The 5,585-nt window shown below is 26.7% G+C and overlaps 1 long non-coding RNA gene across 2 annotated transcripts in view; it reads right to left on the reverse strand.

Annotated features, from left to right (window-relative positions):
• Positions 1 to 4,989, reverse strand: part of LOC117174874 — a 12,440-nt gene extending 7,451 nt beyond the window's left edge. The window contains exons 1-3 of one of the 2 annotated variants that reach the window (XR_004467391.1): positions 4,831 to 4,989; positions 4,489 to 4,604; positions 1,430 to 1,679 (exon numbers count right to left, since the gene is read on the reverse strand). This is a non-coding gene — a long non-coding RNA (uncharacterized LOC117174874). Of the gene's footprint in view, positions 1 to 1,429; positions 1,680 to 4,488; positions 4,696 to 4,830 lie in introns of both variants that reach the window. The other variant, XR_004467390.1, reaches the window with a different exon arrangement.
• Between the last annotated feature and the right edge of the window lie 596 nt (positions 4,990 to 5,585).

Raw genomic sequence — 5,585 nt, forward strand, 5'->3', positions numbered from 1 at the left:
TGTATATTTATTGTATATATTTTATTGTGTGTATATATACATTAAATCAACTGATTTACGGATTGTTATTTGTATTATACTTGTTTGACGATGATACCAAGAATATTGTTTGGTTTTTACGTATTTCTCACGTCTTAGGAGATCCTTCCAGACATTTACCATTTTTATTTTTTTTAAGAAAATTTTTAAAGGTTATACTCGTTCAGACCCACCGATTCCGAATTTTTAAATAAGAAATAACTAATTCAATACTTACAAATTTTTCATTCATCAATTTTAATCTTATTTATGACACAGCAAGTGAAATTAATCAAAACGTTACAGGGCAAATCGTAATTTTCTTATATTAAATCAAAACTTTCTGATATTTCTAAGCTTTATAAATGTATAATTGGTAAATATTATGATTTTAGATTAGTTGCGTATCAATTATTATAAAAAATACGTTTTTGATTTAAGAATCAAATTTTTCTAGTTGAGAAAATTAAATTTTTCGTTTTTTGACAAATGTCTGCACTTTTTGTACTTTCCAGAACTTTTTAACATTAAGTTTTTAGTACTACTTATTTTATAAAGTGGATTACTGAGATTTTAATTTTTAAAAACAGTTCTGCAAAACAAACCAATCTCTAAGAAAACGAAGAAAACTTTATTTATTTGACAAACAATGTATTTTCAAAAACTGTGCTTTTATATATTGTCATATTTATAATTGACATTTTGAAATACAACCTTAAATACCATAACTATATTATAAGAAATTAAATTTTTTATTAGTAAATATAAAGAGAATGCCGAGATTTATGAATATTAAAAAAAAGTTTTTTTGAAAGAATTTTGAAATGTTTCTAGAGCATACAAATTTTCTTAAGATTCCTGGAAATTTTTGAAAAGATTTTTCATTTAAAAAAGTTAATTTAAAGGAAAATCTGAGAAAGATCAGAAAACATTTCAAATGATTTTGTAAAATTTCTAAATACAATCTAGAAACTTTAAAGAAAAATTAAAAGAATTTCCAAAAAATAAAAAACAAAACTTAAAATAATTTTTTAATAATTTTTTTAACAATAATTTTATGTGAATAGTTCAGATTTCAAAAAATTGTTAACAAAAGGTAAATTATTGAAGAATTTGAACAAAGAATTTAGAAGCCTTTTAAGCATTTTTAAATTTTAAGGAGAATAAGCAATTTTTCTGAAAATTTTTAGGAAAGTTTGAAACGTTTTTTTATTTATGAAAACATAATTTCAAGTTTTTTTCAAATCATTTCATATGATTTCATATATTGACGAAAAAGTGGCTGTAAGACTTTTTTTAATTTTCGGAATTTTTTAATTCTTTAGTACTACTCCTTTTATAAAAGGGATTAATTAGACTTTAATAAAAAAAACAAGCCGTAAAAAGAAAACCAATATCGAAGAAAACTTACTTTGATGAAAAGAGGTATTTCGGGTTACAAGCGTGTGAAAAACTACGAATTTTTCCGATGTTTCGTGAACATTGCAGTTTCTCTTTTTCAGGGCTGATCTGAAGCTGAGGTATCAGGTTATGTTGTCCTTATGTAATAGTCTCTACGATGCTTGTGATTGGCCGGAGCGCCCCATAGTGGGGACTGGTTGAACCGGAAGGACGGATAGCCAAATCGAATTGGGATTATATCCATGTAGGCATACAGGGGTCTGTAAAACAAACTTATCCTCATTTTCCTCATTTTCCTAATTTTTAACCACTGTTTTGAAAGGTTTAAAGGGGGGAAGGTCGTACAAGTTTTATAATAGTTCAATCATTCTGAGTTTTTAATATAGTAAACTAAAAAGATTAAAGACAATTTTATTTTGCTGTGCAGTTTCGAAGATTTAAAATTGATCCAATGAACTGAATATTATGATTTTAACATGATTTACATTTACAATTGCGTTTTTCAAAATTCTGATTTGAAAAACTACCCTATTTGAAAAATAGGAATGAGAAAGTTAAAACAGCTTTGCAAATCCACCGAATTCTGCGAACGGAATGTATTAGATACGTACAATCACGATCTTTATTTGCGTCAGTGTCTTAGCTAGGGGTGGCGAAGGGGACTGCTGCCCCGGGCGAAAACGCTTAGGGCGGCAAAAAACTATCTTTAAATTGAATGCAGATTTGCGAACTATGGACAGCAAATTATTTTTGGCCACCGGGCGGAAAATTTTGTAGCTACGCCATTGATTTGTGTTATTAAGATTGATTACGTGCACTCATGTTTTTAATTTTTAGATTATTATTGAAACGTTGACATGAAAATTTCAGTATTAAGTTTATAATATTTTTTAAACTTAAGGGCAACTAATGGCAAAAGTAAGGGCATTGAAATTAAACTATTCTTATAAAGACTGAATCGTTTGATCCGAAGTGACTGAAATTTGAAATTTTAAGTTCGTAAACTAATAGCTGCTGAAATTCTAGTATTGAAAATCGTCATCATATTCAGAAAATTAAACATTGATCTACAAATTTCTCTAAAATCAAAAAATTATTCACTATCTTTTCGACTGTTCAAAATTAAATTTTTTTCATTTATAAACCTCACAAATTAATGATTATAGATAACGTCCAAATAAAGAGTATTTAAAAAATAAATAAAATGTTTAATTCGGGACATTGAAATTGAACCAAATCAGAACTTCATTTAGAACTGGGAAAAGTTTTAGTTGACTAAAATTGTATTATTGAAACGTTGTTAAACTCAAACGCTTGAAAATTATAATTATTATAAATAAATTTAAAACAGTAAAAAAATGATCTTAAATTGGTAATTTAATCGTTCCAAATGAAAAAATAATAATTTTAATTTCAGAAATTGAAATTTACGAAAGCGAAAAATAAAAATTCATGACTCTAAAATTGCAATCAATCAAACGCTATAATATTTTACAATGTATATTACAATGTTTGAAATCGCAACATTTTAGGCTTTTTCGTTTATAATTGTTTTGTTTTTCTTTTTTAAATTGAGTATGAATGTTTAATATTTCGGAACATTTGGAAATAATAAGTAATTCAATTTTCAATTCCAGATTTTACAGATGATAAATATATTATTAATAATTATCATACCATATAGTATTATTTAACATTCAAAGTTACTTAATAGATTTTTCTACCATAAAATAGGATTTTTTTTCTTTTTTAAATCATTGTTATTTTTCCCGTTAAAAACTAAAAAAAATTTGAAATTGTAAAATCTACAAAGTCTAATAATCCCAGAAGCATTGAAAATGATTTGATTTTGAATTTAAAGCTTCAAGAATAAATGATTTCAAACTTGAACCGTTAGAATTTCAGTCATTCCAAACTTCGTTGAAAATTGAAGTATTTTTAAACTAGTATTGTGAAAATTAGTAATTAGAAATTAATCACTTCCAAGTTTAGCATTGCGTTTTTCAATTCAATTATTTTAATTTAGAGTGTGAAATTTAAAACATGAAAAGTAATGAAAAAGCATTTCCACACAAGAGGAGCAATTTTATGTTGAAGAAAAAGTCGCAAGACAAAAAACACGTTAACAGATTGGAAAATGTGAAAATTTAAATTGCACAGTTATTACGACTGTAATGAAACTAACAAAGATTTAGCATTAAATTTTCTTTAAAATAAATTTTTTATTTGGATTCTGTTACCTTCACAATAAATGACTGTCACTTGCACTTTTGTTCTCAAATATTTTTTAGCCTAATATTATAATTGTATTAATATGCAACAAGACTTTTTCCTTGGAGGTTCATAGTTATGATACGCAACAGTGAAATACGAGGACAAGCTGTTCTATGGCAATTTTCTCGATACAAACTACAAATTGAAGATAATTACGGCTATGCAATGGTCGGTGTCATAAATATTAAATGAAGATATAATGTTCTTCCGCTACAATTTCTCAGAAGACCATGCGGAACTATTCTTAAACGTTCATAGGACATTTCATTATGCACCCTTATCTAATTATTATTGATTTCGTTGCAAAACAGGCTTAGAATTATTTATAAGCAGTAAGCGACAGTTAGATAATGCTCTGCGTTATTTTAGAATTTCTGATGGATGAACAGAAATATTTAAGAAAGTATTGCATCAGAGAGAAAATGAAAAATTTCATAACAAGAAAGAAGCTGCCATTCTTATAAAAACCGTTAGGGTGTGTTGATAGTAAAAAAATTGCAAAGATAGCGTAAATACTTCTGTGGTACTTTGTATATGTATATTTTATTTCAAGCTGCTAAATATATACATAAGGTAAGTTTTCTCTATAGCTGCATACTGTAAGTTGTCAATTTTAAAATACGCATTCAAAGTGTTCAATTCTTATTTTAATCCTAGTTGCAATTATCGTACTAATTTTTGATACTAATGTGTTTTGACTTCAAATTGTAACTTAAGCTAGCTTAATCCACATAATTAATGAAAAATAATAGTGTATTTATATTATAAATGTAGTAAGATGTAGAAATGACATACTTCAGACCAAGTAAAAGACCATGATGTTGATGTTGAGAAGATCCTTTATTCCATTATTAAAAATTTGTCGACGTTTCGAGAGTCAATTGCTCTCCTCACCAGGAAAAATCATCAATCTAATGTTATTAGAAATTATATAAGTCCTTATATTTATAATAAAAAAGTCCAAATTCTTTATGGTTAATTCATGTTTTTTCAGATTTTCATCTAAAACAGTTATGTAAAAAATATAAAAGATACAAAAATTTAAGCTTAGTTTAAAATGTTAAAAGTATAACGAATCATATACGAAAGTCAAAGTGAAATGAAACCGTAAAAATTGAAGAAAAAAATTTAATTTACCTGTAGCGCTGATGTTATCCTTTTTTATAATAACATATTTGACATAAAAAAGATCGCAATAAATAATTAAAATTTCAAAAAAGGTTCAACAACATTTTTTAAATTTAAATTTAAAAAAGGAAACAGAACGTGTGTTCTGCTTCATCTTAAAGGCTAACTTCGAATGAGAGAGGTAAAAACATGAATTACCTGGGGCATTAAAAGATCAGTGTCGTAGGAACAGATAAAGATATAAGGTTCCTTAATTTCAAAGTGATACATATTGTATATAGTCGAAGCCAGAAGAAAAAGTCGAAGCAACATTCATTAATAATGTACCATTTTTTATATATAAAAAATTGAGATGTACAAAAAGAGAAAAAATAATTTTATAGACTTAGTAATAAATTATCAATAACAAAATTGTCTAAAATACATTAGTAATTAAATAAATGACTCTAATATAATGTTATAAACAGGACTAAAATTATTAAGGTCAGTTAATACATTTAAACAATTATCACCTTCTCTCTTAATAACAAGCATTTCAGCTACAAGTCTTTTGAACTCATTAGGCTCATTATGTAAAACCAAAACATGTTGCCAATCAAACTGATGACCAGTTATTACCTGATGTTCCGCAACAACTTTATGGTTCTTTGGATTTTGTTTAAAATTACACAGGCCAACAATTCTCAGAACCAGAGACCAGACCTACTCTACCCGAAGGTTTTTGCTGCGCTGAATCCGAATCTGACCTCAGAAAAATTCCATCA

Source organism: Belonocnema kinseyi, chromosome 6, assembly GCF_010883055.1.
Source record: "Belonocnema kinseyi isolate 2016_QV_RU_SX_M_011 chromosome 6, B_treatae_v1, whole genome shotgun sequence".
NCBI classification, from domain to species: domain Eukaryota; kingdom Metazoa; phylum Arthropoda; class Insecta; order Hymenoptera; family Cynipidae; genus Belonocnema; species Belonocnema kinseyi.